General features: G+C 33.0%; 1 non-coding gene across 1 annotated transcript; it reads right to left on the reverse strand.

The window, feature by feature from the left end:
- Positions 1-16,499: 16,499 nt before the first annotated feature.
- On the reverse strand, positions 16,500-16,607 carry LOC112760881 (small nucleolar RNA R71). Its single transcript, XR_003181297.1, has one exon. It is a non-coding gene; the product is annotated as a small nucleolar RNA R71 (small nucleolar RNA).
- Positions 16,608-17,040: the final 433 nt, after the last annotated feature.

Consider the following 17,040-nt stretch of genomic DNA (forward strand, 5'->3'; position numbering starts at 1 on the left):
GGCTTGTGCTTGTACTGATCTATGAATCTCCACCAATGTTTGTTAATCCAATGGCCACTGGGATTACAAACTAGGCGCATAACTCCTTCGTGCAAGTTGAAACAAGTGACAAGGCCCCAATAGTGTTGATTGTGAGAATGAATTTCAGGATCCCAAACCTTGCTTTTACACCCGTCTTTTTGTGGATCACCATTGTTCCCACCGGGTGGCAATTGATCTGAATTCTCACAGAAACATCCAAACAACCTTCTAGACCCATTCAATTGAGCTCTACACCAATCCTTGCACTTCAATTTGGAGCATGCAACCATATTGAACCTTGCTTGACAACTCTTACCACTAACCATCTTCCTTTCACTCTTAATGCCACAAAGAGCTCTAAGTTGACCATCCGTCTCCAGTAGCCCATATTCAAGTGGGAATGTAAAGGTTAAAGATAGAAATTTTACCCACTTGAATGTTGTATTGGATGGTGATGGCTTTGGGAGAGGTCTTGCAAGCTCCACTCCCTTGTGTTCTTCTTTGAATTCTTTCACTTCTTTGCAAGCTTCCTCAATTTCAACCTCTTCCTCTTAGTAGCTGTCTTCTAATTCAATCTCTTCTTCATTGCTTACCAAAGGCATGGGAGGTTGTGCATCTTCCTCCTTTGTGGGTGCATCTTTCTCCTTTATTTTTGCATCTTCCTCTTCTTCCATGTGTGAGGATGGAAAGTTCTCTAGTTCACTGGAGTATGAACTCTTTTGATTGATTTCCTCACTTTCTTCTATAGGATCTTGTATTATATCTCTTGGGAAGGAATTTGTTTGCTCCTCTTCCTGTGATTTGATAATCGATTGCACATGCTTCTCTACATTTTTGACACTTGTCTTTATATCATGTAAGAATTCTTTCATGAGAAGCTCAAGATCTGATGGTATTTGAGATGAATAAGGAGGAGGTGATGATTCTTGATAAGTGTAAAAAGAGGATGGTTCTTGATATGGATAGAGAGGTGGTAGTTCTTGATATGAATATGGAGATGGTGGTTCTTGATAGTTGAAATATGGAACATTGAAATTTCTTTGATTTTGATTTTGCCAATCAAAATTCGGGTAGTTCCTCCATTCACAATCATATGAATTACTACTTGGGTGGGAGTAGTAACCCATGTGATCTCTCCATTTTTTTTCTTAGCACAAAATACCAAATAGAATTAAACGCACTATGTGGTAAACAGACAAATAAAAAAGAAAAAACAGAATTTTAAAAATTAAAATAAAAACAAATTAAAATAAAACTAATTAGAAAACACCAAATTTAATTTGAGAAATTAAGAAAAGACAAATTTAATTAAAACTAGAGCAAAGACACCTAAAAAAATGAAATATTAAAAGAGAAATAAATAATAATAATAAAAAACGAAAGCCTTTTTTTTTTAATTTTATGTATATATTAAAACTAAACAATAAAATAAAAGCAAACGAAAGAACAGGGGATGGGAGAAGGCTAACGAAAAAAATAATAAATAAAAATTAAAGTTAAAGAAACTAAAAAAAACGAAACAGGGGCAAGGAGAGTGTTAACGTAAAAAAAAAAAAAAGGAAAATTGTTAGTTTTATTTTTTTTTCAAAAAATAATAAAATAATATTTAAATAAAATTAAAATTAAAACGCCTAATCTAAACAATCAAACAACTAATAGTTGTTAATCACTGTCAATTTCCGGCAATGGCGCCAAAAACTTGATGCGTTATTTCTAGCCACAGATTAATCAACAAGTGTACCGGTCGTACCAAGTAATACCTTACGTGAGTAAGGGTCGATCCCACGAAGATTGATGGATTAAGCAACAATAGTGTTTGATAGCATTAGTTAGACAAACAAAAAATAGTGTTTGGAAGTTCAAAAGTATTAAAAAAATAAAGAAGAGTTTGAAAACATGCAGGTGAATAGGCGAGGAATAAAATATGAAGAAACAGTTAAGGTTTCAGAGTTATCTATTTTTCCGAATTGACTTTTCTTATTATTTTATTTTAATCATGTAAGATCTAATTTATGGCAACTATATGTGACTAGACCCTAATTTCTTAGACCTTTCTAGTCTCCTCTAAAATTCATCAACAGCCAATTCCTTGGTCAATTAATTCCAATTAGGGGGTGAAGTTCAATTCTAGTTATATGCCACAGAAATCCTAATTACCCAAATATAAAAAGATTATATGTCACGTATCTTATTAAATCCAAATAAATTAAAAATTTAGGAGAATATGTTTTCAAGCTGTTGTTCAAGTAAAGAACTTTTCCAAGTTATACAAGAACGCATTTAGAAAGAGGGTCATACTTCCGTTCTACCCAAATTCATAACATAAAGAACGAAAATAATTCTTAAATATAAATCCATACATAAATTAAAATAGAAAAAATAATAAAATCAATCCATACAAATAGACAGAGCTCCTAACCTTAATAATGGAGGATTAGTTGCTCATGATTGAGAGGGAAAATAAGGATTCAGGTAAAATGTACTGAGTTCCAATATGATGGATCTGAATCCCCTTTTATAACTAATCCTAATAATTTAAAAATCAAATTTCTAAAATTAAAATTAAAATAATATCTTTTCCTATTTAAAAATCAAATTTGAATTTAAATTCGAATTAATTAACAAGTCTTTCGCTGATGGGTGGGGATCACTTGATTTGTCCATTCTGCAGCTTCTAATATGTGTTTTCTGGGCTGGAAACTGGGTCAAAACAGTCCAGAAATCGCCCCCAGCGTCTTTCTGCATTTTCTGCACGTTGCGCATGTCACGCGTACGCGTCAGTCACGCGTACGCGTACGCATCAGTCACGCGTACGCGTACGCGTCAGTCACGCGCACGCGTCGCTGAGCAAATCTTCAAATTACGCGTACGCGTCAGTCACGCGCACGCGTCGCCATGGATACTTCCAAATCACGCGCACGCGTGCGCGTCGCTCCTCACTGCCATCTCCTTTGATTCATGTGCTGCAGAAACTCCATCAAATTCAGCCGAATGTTACCTAAAATAAACAATATTGCAAAAAACTCAAAATAGCATCTATAGTGGCTAAAATATAATTAATTCTTAATTAAACTCAACAAATTACATACAAATTCACTAGGAAAAAATAGGAAAGATGCTCACGCATTAGTGAGTGATTTATTTTACTTGTTGCATGAAAAATTGAAGGATCTAACCTAATGAGGTAACTCTTAGTATTAGTTCATTAATTTCATCCTTTTGATATAGGTTATCAAGGACAAGTTTGTTAAAGGTACAATAGTGAAAAGGGAAAGTATGAGGAGCCAATAGAATATTTGTACAATGTGTACAATGGAGATTTAAGGAGTATTAGAGATATAACCATTAGTGTTACCTTTTCCCACCAGCTGAAGCTTTTGGGATGAGTGGTATCATGACATGGTATTAGAGCGCTAGATTCGAAAGGTCAAGAGTTTGATCCTTGGCGAACCCCAAAATCAGTTTAACCTTTTGGGAAGATGTTTATTATCCCTAGTAATCGGATGGTTATTCTAGATAGTATGGGGGATGTTCATTTTGTAACTCAATAGCCCATTGTACACATTGTACAAATAGTCCATTGTCTCCCTAGCGGGACTCGAATGAAAATCCTTTTGGTGATCTAAGTTGTTATGAATAAATTTCTTATAGATTTAGTAGAAAAAACTTTATTTTTCTAATTGTTTCTGTTGTGTCTTTTATTCTTAAATTTAATTCTCTTATCATTTGATACCGCTATAGATTATAGGTAAAGTTTTATTTATCTACACAATTTAAGGTCTTAATCTAGTTTTTTAATTTTATTTTTTATTTTTGTAATTTTATTTTAGAGTCAAACTCAACAAAAAAGCATGAAATTAGAAAAAAAAATTTAAGAAAAAAAAAAGAGCCCAAGAAAAAAGAGGTGGTGATCAAAAATATTTTTGAAGAGTGCAGTACCAAAAAAAATTTTTTAGATTCAAATTATTCTAAAATATCAATAGGATTGAGATTTTTTTTAGTTTTTCTTAATCTTAGAAAAGTGTCTTTTTTTTTTTTGTTTTTGTGTTTGCCACATAATCTATTTTTTTCTTGTCAAATTAAAAATATCTATCATTAAGTTTATTTTATTTTAGTTTCTTTTTTTTTATTTCTAAAGTGCAACTTATTTAAAGCAATCCAAAAGTGAAAAAAGATAAAAGTAGTGAGCTCAAAAAAAAAATTACAAATTAAGTCCAAACACGAGTGTCCTAATTCGAGTGATACATATGAGAAGAATGTCGTGAGAACTTTATTATTCTTTTTACATGTTTCTAAATCAGAATCAATGAAGAATGAGAATTGAAATGATAATATTGATGATGATAAAGGAATTTCATATGAGAAAAAATTTTAAAATGCAAATTCCTACTTTAAAAGGAAGCAATAATGCTGAAACTTATTTCGAATGAAAAAAGAAAGTAGAGTTGATTTTTGCATGTTGCAACCATTTAGAGAAAAAGAATGTTAGATTGGTAGAAACTAAATTTCGAACAATGCACGTATTTGGTGGAATGAATTTGGTATAATTAGAAGTAGATACGAAAAGGCTAATTTTCACATAGAAAAAGATAAAGAAAGCCATAAGAAACCAATTTTTGTCATCATCATACTATAAAAGGTCTCTTGAAAAATTTTGTAGGTTGAAAAAAAGATCAAAATCTATAAATGAGTACTACAAAAATTTATTAAATTTGATGAACAAGGCTAATATTTAAAAAGGGTTCTAAAGTTCGTATGAGACAATTTTTATTGGATTAAAAAAAGAAATTGCTGATGAGGTTGAATTTTATCTGTTGGAGATAAGTGTATATGTCCAATAAAATACTATTGTGAATTATTATTATCATTATTTCTTTTTATAAGAATAAACTTTTATAATTTATGATAGTGTCCTTAATTAAAATTAGAAACGAATAATTACGATAAGGATCGTAATAATGAGATATATGTTTTTTGAGTACTTTTAATTTAAATTGTTCTTAATCGTAGAATCACTAAAAATGGGACATTAGTGATTCGGATATATATATATATATATATATATATATATATATAATAGTCTTCCTTGGATGAAGATTAATAGATCTCATTTATTAAATTATATATATAAATGGTATATATAGAGATATAACCATTGAACTGACTCACTCTAAGAATTTCTAATGGTTATAGTTACCGTATATTTGTCAATAGGATATTCTTATGATGAACATAATATTAGAATTTTCCTTTGACCTGTGACTATCATAGTAATTGACAATGTATTTGTTATACTTTGATTCCGGACACCTAACACCCTACGGTGTTAGTTGAATGGACATTGGGTATGATTTAAATACTTGTAGAATTAATGATTAGTCAAAATGGAATCCATCAACTATGGTAATGAGTTTGAGCTCTACGATTATAATGAATGAAATAAACAATGCCTTGGCCAAGGGGTTTGAATGAATTAAGAAATGAGTTTCTTAAGTCATTCATAATTCCTTATAATAATGGTAACAAGTTAGATTTTGACAATTAAACCGTACTCTAAAAGTTAGCCAAGAGCTGAAAAGATGGAAGGAGTTGTATTTTTTGTTCATCTTGGGTTCTTAGTAAAAATATTATTACTTCATACTATCGGGTCGTCAAGGAGCGTTGCTAGACGCCAACCTTGATTAGTAAATTTAGTATGACTAATTTACTACCCACTTAGTATTGAACCTATGGGTCACACACTAACGAGTGTTCTAATCCTTGGTAAATAATCATTTAATTATTATTTTGATTAGATCAAATAAATAATTATATTAATTCAAATGGAATATTATTATATTCTTTGCTAGCACCATGAATATAATAATATGATAATTGAGAATATTAGATAATTAATTATTTATTCTATGATGAGTTTTAAATATGGATAAGATCCCAACTGATTCTGTTTCAAATTAAATTGTAATTTGATTCACAAATCAGTCACCAATCTCATACTATATATATCTGTATATGATAAAAGAAAGAACACACAAGTTTTTCTTTTACCTCCACATACACAAATATTCCAATTCTTAGTGAAGAATTGATGGTGCAAGGAGTTGCAAGAATTTTCTCAGCTAAATCCATTCGTCAAGGAGTTGACAACAAGGATCAGTTTCGGTGTGGATACACATAGTACCTTCGTACTATCGAAGGAGAAAGTTTTCATTCACTAGGGTACTCAGGTATTGGCATCTAACCCATCTTATTTCAATAAAGTTTTAAGCACAAAATAAATCAATAGGATTACTTTATTACTTTCGCTGCGTGTTATGAACACTTGTAATCCTTCAGTGGTATCAGAGCCATGGCCCTTTTGTGTTTAAAATTTTATTGCAAAAATTTACAGCATTAATAGGATTAATTTAAATTTTGTTATTATAGTGAATGTGATTCCTAATAATGGCATGGGATGCTATTATTAAAATTATAAATTTATATGGGATAAAATTATATGTATGTTAAGGAACATATTGTTATTATTATTTTTATTTATTTATGAAATAAAACTAAAAGAAAAAAAAGAATAAATAAATTTTATATTTTGTTTACGAGGAGTTACCTGACAACCAAGAGATTTGTACTCAAGGATAAAATTTATATATATGTATTTGATACATGGAATGAATTAATTTTTACTTGAACCTAGACAACTTAGGGGTATAAAATATAATTCAATTAAATAATAACTTGACAACCAGGTAATTATTTGGAATTAAAATTGTATGTGATACATTTAATCATCTGTTAAAAAATGTATGAGTAATGACTTGACAACTAAGATACTCATTCATGATTTTAAATATTTTTTTTAACACTTAATTTAAGAAATAAAGATTTCTTAATTTTCTATAATAATAATTATTGTAGAAAGTGTTATTTGTATGTGTGAATACGTACTTATATTTATTTTTTCCTTTTAGATTCATGAATAATATGTCTACTCTATTACTGCATGGCATACTTGAAAATAACAAATTGGCTGGAGCTAATTATGATGATTGGTATCGCAATTTGAGAATTGTTCTCATGCATGAAAGGCTAATTGATATAATCGATAAGCCTGCTGTAACGGCCCCAGTTCCTAAAGAGGATGGAAGTATTGATAATGAGGCAACCAAGGCTTATGAGAAGTACTTAAAAAATTGTCTTACTGCCAAATGCATCATTCTGGCATCCATGGGTTCTGATCTTCAAAGGCAATATCAGGATATGGATCCACCAACTATTGTTGAACATCTTAAGAAGATGTATGGTGCACAAAGTAAGACGGCCCGATATCAATTGTCCAAAAATTTGTTTAGATCCACACTTGATGTGGATTCTCCTGTTGGACCCCATGTTCTTAAGATGATTGATCTTATTGAACAACTTGAGAAGTTGGGATGCAAATTGGGCAAAGAACTTTCACAATATTTGATCTTGCAATCTCTTCCAGAAACCTTTTCACAATTCATTGTTAGCTTTAATATGATTAAAGTAAGTTGTGATCTTCATGAAATGCTCAATATGCTAATTGATTATGAGAATCAAATTGCATCTGAGAAAAAGAAAGGAGTTGCTATGGTAGTTGGCAGCTCTTCTAAGAAGAAAGGAAAGGGAAAAGCAAAAGGAAATGGAAAGAATAATTTTAAAAGAGAACCCATGGCACCTAAAGGTGGTGTGACCAAACCCAAGAGCAAACAAGAAAAGGCTGACAAAAATGATGTTGAATGCTTTTATTGTAAAGGCGAAGGTCATTGGAAAAGAAACTGCAAGGAGTACCTTGCTTCTTTGAAAACCAAAGAGAAAGGTAAGACATGCTTGAAAACAGTTTTCATGATTTCTTTAGCTACTATTAATTCTTCTATATGGGTATTAGATACCGGAAGTGCTCATAATATTTGCAATTCATTGCAGGGACTACGAGTAAGTAGATGGCTGAAGAAGGGAGAAACTTACCTTCAAGTCGGGAACAGAGCAAATGTTGCTGCTGTAGCTATAGGATCTATTTCTTTAGCAATGCCTACAGGCAAAACATTAATATTGGAGAATTGTCATTATGTTCCTAATTTTGTTGCAAATGTTATTTCTGTTTCTATGTTGGACAAACGTGGTTTTTATTTTAATATTAAAAATGGCATTTGTTCTACTTATTATGGTGATGACTTATACATAAATGGCTATCTCCAATATGGCATTTATATTCTTCCCGATTTAAATGATAATTCTGTCATGCATGTTTCTACTCTCAAAAGAGAGAGGAATAATCAAGTAAATGAATCATATTTTTGGCATTGTAGACTTGGTCATATAGGGGAAAAAAGGATTTCTAAGTTACATAAAGAAGGCTACCTTAATAAATATGATTATGAATCATATGTAACTTGTGAATCCTGTCTCAAAGAAAAAATGACCAAAACTCCATTTATGGGACATGGAGAAAGGGCTACAGAATTATTGGGACTAATACATACAGATGTTTGTGGACCAATGAAAATTCAAGCCAAAGGAGGATATTCATATTTTATCACTTTCACTGATGATATGTCTAGATATGGTTTTGTGTATCTTATGAAACACAAATCTGAGTCATTTGAAATGTTCAAAATTTTTCGCAGTGAAGTTGAAAATCAAACAGGTAAAAGCATTAAGGTGCTTAGATCTGATAGAGGAAGAGAATATCTAAATGATAATTTTCTTGAGTACTTAAAGAAAAATGGGATTCTTTCTCAATGGACACCTCCTGGTACTCCACAACACAATGGTGTTTCAGAGAGGAGGAATCGAACTTTATTAGATATGGTTCGATTAATGATGGGTTTTACTAATCTTCCATTGAATTTATGGGGCTATGCTTTAGAAACAGCAGCATATCTGCTAAATAAAGTACCCACTAAAGCAGTTTCTTCAACACCATATGAGATATGGAAAGGACGAAAACCAAATCTCAAGCACATTAGAGTTTGGGGATGTCCAGTATATGTTAAGAAATTGCAAAGTAATAAACTTGATGCTAGGTCCGATAAATGTAGATTCATTGGTTACCCTAAAGAAACAATGGGTTATTATTTCTATCACCCTTCTGATCACAAAGTGTTTGTGGCAAGAGGTAGAACCTTTTTAGAAAAGGAATTTCTTTCTGAAGGAAGACAAGGTGAAGAAATAGAACTTGATGAAGTTCAAGAAACCAATGAAATAGTACAAGCTCAAGAACATGAAATTCAAGTTGAGCAACCAACTTTGGATGTACTCAAACTAACACCAAATTTATCATCTTCAAGAGTTGAGGATAACGAACCAATAGTAGTTCAAAGAGAGATTAATGAACCAATCATTGAACTATCTTTGGTACAAGAACTACCTCTTCGACGGTCCACAAGAGAACATCGTCCACCACTAAGGCTAAACCTAATGGTGCAAGATGATGTGGAAAATGGGATCGATTATGATGATAATGATCCTAAGATTTATGAAGAGGCAATGCAAAGCTCCGAAAGTCTAAGGCAGAGTGCCATGGAATCCGAAATCGAGTCTATGAGGATCAACAATGTTTGGACTTTGGTTGAACCCTCAAAAGACATAAAACCTATTGGTTGCAAATGGGTTTACAAGAAAAGGATTGGAGCAGATGGTAAGGTAGAGACCTATAAAGCCCGTCTAGTTGCCAAGGGATACCGTCAAAAGGAGGGAATAGATTATGAAGAAACATTTTCTCCTGTGGCAATGTTCAAATTTATTCGGATTCTACTTGCTATAGCAGCTTACTATGATTATGAAATATGGCAAATGGATGTGAAAACAGCTTTTCTCAATGGAGAACTCAAAGAGGAAGTGTACATGATACAACTTGAAGGTTTCACACTTCAGTCTGATCATAGTAAAGTTTGTAAGCTGCAACGCGCCATTTATGGGCCAAAGCAAGCTTCTAGAAGTTGGAACATTTGCTTTAATAAGACAATCGAAAAGTTTGATTTATCTGGTGTGAAAAGGATCCTTGCATATACAAAAAATTTAGTGGGAGTACAGTCATTTTCTTAGTACTCTATGTTGATGACATATTACTAATAGGAAATGATGTACCAGCATTGTAAAATACCAAAACTTGGCTATCTCAACAATTCTCCATGAAAGATTTGGGAGAAGCAGCCTATATTCTAGGAATAAAGATCTATAGAGATAGATCTAAAAGGTTGCTCGGACTCTCACAATCTATGTACATTGATACCATATTAAAAAAGGTATAACAGGGAAAACTCCAAAAAGGGCTATTTACCAATAGGCACTGGAATTACTCTCAGTAGAAAGGATTGTCCTAAAACTTCTGAAGAGAGAGTACGCATGAGTAGAATACCATATGCTAGTGTAGTGGGAGCTATCATGTATACCATGACATGTACACGTCCTGATGTGGCATATGCGCTAGGAGTAGCCAGTCGATATCAGGCAAATCCAGGTGAGGAACATTGGAAGGTGGTTAAATCCATTCTTAAATATTTAAGAAGAAACAAAGACCAATTCCTCATTTATGGAGATTCTGAACTTATACCAAAAGGGTTCACTGACGCAAGTTTTGCCTCAGACAAAGATGATAGCAAATCTACTTCAGGTTATGTTTTCACCTTAAACGGTGGTGCAGTGAGTTGGAAAAGTTCCAAACAAGCTACTGTAGCTGATTCAACAACTGAAGCTGAGTACATAGCCGCAAGTGAGGCTGCTAAAGAAGCTGTGTGGATGAAGAAGTTCATAAACGAGCTTGATGTGCTGCCTTCAATTAAAGAACCACTTTCATTACTGTGCGACAATAATGGAGCCATTGCACAAGCAAAAGAGCCAAGATCACATAAAAAATCTAAGCATATCTTGAGAAGGTATCATTTGATAAGAGAGATCGTTGAACGTGGAGACGTTGAAATTCAAAAGGTTGCTGGGAAGGATAATGCAGCAGACCCATTCACTAAGGCACTTGGATCAAAAGAGTTTGATAAACACATGTGAGAATTGGGATTGAAATATATGACTGATTGGCTCTAGTGCAAGTGGGAGATTGTTGGAGATAAGTGTGTATGTCCAACAAAATACTATTGTGAATTATTATTATTATTATTATTTCTTTTTATAAGAATAAACTTTTATAATTTATGATAGTGTCCTTAATTAAAATTAGAAACGAATAATTACGATAGGGATCGTAATAATGAGATATACGTTTTTTGAGTACTTTTAATTTAAATTGTTCTTAATCGTAGAATCACTAAAAATGGGACATTAGTGATTCGGATATATATATATATATATATATATATATATATATAATAGTCTTCATTGGATGAAGATTAATAGATCTCATTTATTAAATTATATATATAAATGGTATATATAGAGATATAACCATTGAACTGACTCACTCTAAGAATTCCTAATGGTTATAGTTACCGTATATTTGTCAATAGGATATTCTTATGATGAACATAATATTAGAATTTTTCTTTCACCTGCGACTATTATAGTAATTGACAATGTATTTGTTATACTTTGATTCCGGACACCTAACACCCTACGGTGTTAGTTGAATGGACATTGGGTATGATTTAAATACTTGTAAAATTAATAATTAGTCAAAATGGAATCCATCAACTATGGTAACGAGTTAGAGCTCTACAATTATAATGAATGAAATAAACAATGCCTTGGCCAAGGGGTTTGAATGAATTAAGAAATGAGTTTCTTAAGTCATTCATAATTCATTATAAAAATGGTAACAAGTTAGAGTTTGACAATTAAACCGTACTCTAAAAGTTAGCCAAGAGCTGAAAAGATGGAAGGAGTTGTATTTTTTGTTCATCTTGGGTTCTTAGTAAAAATATTATTACTTCATACTATCGGGTCGTCAAGGAGCGTTGCTAGACGCCAACCTTGATTAGTAAATTTAGTATGACTAATTTACTACCCGCTTAGTATTGAACCTATGGGGTCACACACTAACGAGTGTTCTAATCTTTGGTAAATAATCATTTAATTATTATTTTGATTAGATCAAATAAATAATTATATTAATTCAAATGGAATATTATTATATTCTTTGCTAGCACCATGAATATAATAATATGATAATTGAGAATATTAAATAATTAATTATTTATTCTATGATGAGTTTTAAATATGGATAAGATCCCAACTGATTCTGTTTCAAATTAAATTGTAATTTGATTCACAAATCAGTAACCAATCTCATACTATATATATGTGTATATGATAAAAGAAAGAACACACAAGTTTTTCTTTTACCTCCTGATGAGCGGATAATTTATACGCTTTTTGGCATTGTTTTTAGTATGTTTTTAGTAGAATCTAGTCACTTTTAGGGATGTTTTCATTAGTTTTTATGTTAAATTCACATTTCTGGACTTTACTATGAGTTTGTGTGTTTTTCTGTGATTTCAGGTATTTTCTGGCTGAAATTGAGGGACTTGAGCAGAAATCAGATTCAGAGGTTGAAAAAGGACTGCTGATGCTGTTGGATTCTGACCTCCCTACACTCAAAGTGAATTTTCTGGAGCTACAGAACTCGAAATGGCGCGCTTCCAATTGCGTTGGAAAGTAGACCTCTAGGGCTTTCCAGCAATGTATAATAGTCCATACTTTGGCCAAGAATAGAGGACGTAAACTGGCGTTCAACGCCAGCTTTCTACCCAAATCTGGCGTCCAGCGCCAGAAAAGGATCCAAAACCAGAGTTGAACGCCCAAACTGGCACAGAAACTGGCGTTCAACTCCACAAATAGCCTCTGCACGTGCAACACTCAGGCTCAGCCCAAACACACACCAAGTGGGCCCAGGAAGTGGATTTATGCATCAATTACTTACTCATGTAAACCCTAGTGACTAGTTTATTATAAATAGGACCTCTTACTATTGTATTAGGCATCTTTTGATCATCTTAGGATCTTAGGATCATCTTTTAACGCATTGTTCTTAGATCAAGGGGGCTGGCCATCTCGGCCATGCCTGGACCTTCACTTATGTATTTTCAACGATAGAGTTTCTACACTCCATAGATTAAGGTGTGGAGCTCTGCTGTTCCTCAAAGATTAATGCAAGTACTACTGTTTTCTATTCAATTCTTCTTATTTCGCTTCTAAGATATCCATTCGCACCCAAGAACGTGATGAAGGTGATGATTATGTGTGACGCTCATCATCCTTCTCCTTTATGAACGCGTTCCTGACAAACACTTCTGTTCTACATGAAATAAGCTAGAATGAGTATCTCTTAGATCTCCTAACCAGAATCTTCGTGGCGTAAGCTAGAATGATGGCGGCATTCAAGAGAATCCGGAAGGTCTAAACCTTGTCTGTGGTATTCCGAGTAGGATTCAATGATTGAATGACTGTGACGAGCTTCAAACTCGCGATTGTTGGGCGTTAGTGACAGACGCAAAAGGAGGGTGAATCCTATTCCAGCATGATCGGGAACCGACAGATGAATAGCCGTGCCGTGACAGGGTGCGTGAGCATATTATTCACTGAGAGGAGGGGATGTAGCCACTGACAACGGTGATGCCCTTGCATAAAGCCAGCCATGGAAAGGAGTAAGACTGATTGGATGAAGATAGCAGGAAAGCAGAGGTTCAGAGGAACGAAAGCATCTCCATTCGCTTATCTGAAATTCCTACCAATGATTTACAAAAGTATCTCTATCCCTATTTTATTATTTATAATTCGAAAACCACATAACTGTTTTATATCCGCCTAACTGAGATTTACAAGGTGACCATAGCTTGCTTCATACCAACAATCTCCGTGGGATTCGACCCTTACTCATGTAAGGTATTACTTGGACGACCCAGTGCACTTGCTGGTTAGTTGTATCGAAGTTGTGACAGACAATAAAACTAGATCAGAGTATCTGGCCTAAGAAGCCATTACCAGAGATCACAATTTCGTGCACCAAGTTTTTGGCGCCGTTGCCGGGGATTGTTTGAGTTTTCGGCAAGCTTTTGGTCCGGTAACATCAGTGCCAGATTCCCTTTTGATCCGGCAACAGCACCAAGTTTTTGGCGCCGTTGCCGGGGATTGTTCGAGTTTGGACAACTGACGGTTCATCTTGTTGCTCAGATTAGGTAATTTTCTTTTTGTTTTATTTTCAAAAATTTTTCAAAAATATTTCAAAATTTTCTCACTTGTTTTCGAAAAAAAAAATTGTTTTCAAAAATATTATTTTTATTCAAAATTTTTAAGAATGGATTCTAGTATTCATGAAGCATGTAAAGCCTGGCTGGCTGTAAAGCCATGTCTAAATGTATTTGGACTGAGGCTTGCAATTTGTTATCAAAGAGCAATATACTATCGTGTTAAAGACTGAAGCTTGGCTGGCCATTGGCCATGTCTAGTGTTTTGGACTGGAGCTTTCTTTGAAAGCTTGGCTGGCTAGTGAGCCATGTCTAATTCCTGGACTGAAGCTTTAGATTAACATGGCAAGATTCCTGGAATTCATATTAAAAATTTTGGAATCCTTATTTTCCTTTTTTTCAATTAATTTTCGAAAAATACCAAAAAAATTAGAAAATCATAAAAATCAAAAAAATTATTTTTCTGTTTCTTGTTTGAGTCTTGAGTCATATCATAAGTTTGGTGTCACTTGCATATGCATCTTGCATTTTTTCGAAAATATCATGCATTCATAGTGTTCTTCATGATCTTCAAGTTGTTCTTGGTAAGTCTTCTTGTTTGATCTTGATGATTTTTTGTTTTGTGTCTTTTCATGTTTATCATATGCATTCTTGAATTCTTAGTGCCTAAGCATTAAAGAATTCTAAGTTTGGTGTCTTGCATGTTTTCTTTGCATTAAAAATTTTTCGAAAATATGTTCTTGATGTTCATCATGACATTCATAGTGTTTTTGGTGTTCATCTTGACATTCATAGCATTCTTGCATGCATCACATGTTTTGATCTAAAAATTTCATGCATTGCATCTTTTTAGTGTTTTTCTCTCTCATCATAAAAATTCAAAAATTAAAAAAATATCTTTTCCTTTTTCTCTCATCAAATTCGAAAATTTGGATTGACTTTTTCAAAAATTTTAAAAATCAAATTGTTTCTCATGAGTCAAATCAAATTTTCAATTTGAAAATCTTATCTTTTTCAAAATCTTTTTCAAAAATCAAATCTTTTTCAAAATTATTAGTTATTTTCAAAAATTCCAAAAATATTTTTCAAAAATCTTTTTCTTATTTTTATACCAAATTTTCGAAAATAACATAATCAATTAATGTTTTGATTCAAAAATTTGAAGTTTGTTACTTGCTTGTTAAGAAAGATTCAAACTTTAAGTTCTAGAATCATATCTTGTGATTTCTTATGAATCAAGTCATTAATTGAGATTTTAAAAATCAAATCTTTTTCAAAACTAACTTCAATCATATCTTTTCAAAGATATCTTCTTATCTTATCTTTTTCAAAAATATCTTTTCAAAATTTGTTTCAACTAACTAACTAACTCTTTGTTTGTTTCTTAACTTTTTCAAAACTACCTAACTAACTCTCTCTCTCTAATTTTCGAAAATATCTCCCCCTTTTTCAAAAATTTCTTTTTAATTAACTAATTATTTTTATCTTTTATTTAAAAATTTTTCGAAAATTATTAACATTTTTTCAAAAAAAAAAAAAACCATTTTTCAAAAACCACTAACTCTTTTTTCAAAATAATTTTCGAAAATTATCCCTCCCCCATCTCATTCTATTTATTCATTCATATCCTAACATCTCATCTCACATCTCTTCCATTCATACAGTTGTGTTTCTTCCTTTACATCACATTCTTTATCTCCCCCTCTTTTCTTCCACTCACAAAGGGATCCCTATACTGTGGTATAAAGGATCTCTATTATTATTATTATTTTTCTGTGCCTTCTTCTTTGTCATATGAGCAGGAGCAAGGACAAGAACATTCTTGTGGAAGCAGATCCAGAACCTGAAAGGACTCTGAAGAGAAAATTAAGAGAAGCTAAAATACAACAATCTAGAGATAACCTTTCAGAAATTTTCGAACAGGAAAAGGAGATGGCAGCCGAAAATAATAATAATGTAAGGAAGATGCTTGGTGACTTTACTGCACCTAATTCCAATTTACATGGAAGAAGCATCTCCATTCCTGCCATTGGAGCAAACAACTTTGAGCTGAAACCTCAATTAGTTTCTCTAATGCAGCAGAACTGCAAGTTTCATGGACTTCCATCTGAAGATCCTTTTCAGTTCTTGACTGAATTCTTGCAGATATGTGATACTGTTAAGACTAATGGAGTAGATCCTGAAGTCTACAGGCTCATGCTTTTCCCTTTTGCTGTAAGAGACAGAGCTAGATTATGGTTAGATTCTCAACCCAAAGACAGCCTGAACTCTTGGGATAAGCTGGTCACGGCTTTCTTAGCCAAGTACTTTCCTCCTCAAAAGCTGAGCAAGCTTAGAGCTGATGTTCAAACCTTCAGACAGAAAGAAGGTGAATCCCTCTATGAAGCTTGGGAAAGATACAAACAGTTGACCAAAAAGTGTCCTTCTGACATGCTTTCAGAATGGACCATCCTGGATATATTCTATGATGGTCTATCTGAGCTATCAAAGATGTCACTGGACACTTCTGCAGGTGGATCCATTCACCTAAAGAAAACGCCTGTAGAAGCTCAAGAACTCATTGACATGGTTGCTAATAACCAGTTCATGTACACTTCTGAAAGAAATCCTGTGAGTAATGGGACGCCTATGAAGAAGGGAGTTCTTGAGGTTGATACTCTGAATGCCATATTAGCTCAGAATAAAATATTGACTCAGCAAGTCAATATGATCTCTTAGAGTCTGTATGGAATGCAAGCTGCATCCAACAGTACTCAAGGGCATCTTCTGAAGAAGAAGCTTATGATCCTGAGAACCCTGCAATAGCAGAGGTAAATTACTTAGGTGAACCTTATGGAAACACCTATAACTCAACATGGAGAAATCATCC

This window comes from Arachis hypogaea, chromosome 16 (genome assembly GCF_003086295.3).
Source record: "Arachis hypogaea cultivar Tifrunner chromosome 16, arahy.Tifrunner.gnm2.J5K5, whole genome shotgun sequence".
Lineage (NCBI taxonomy): Eukaryota > Viridiplantae > Streptophyta > Magnoliopsida > Fabales > Fabaceae > Arachis > Arachis hypogaea.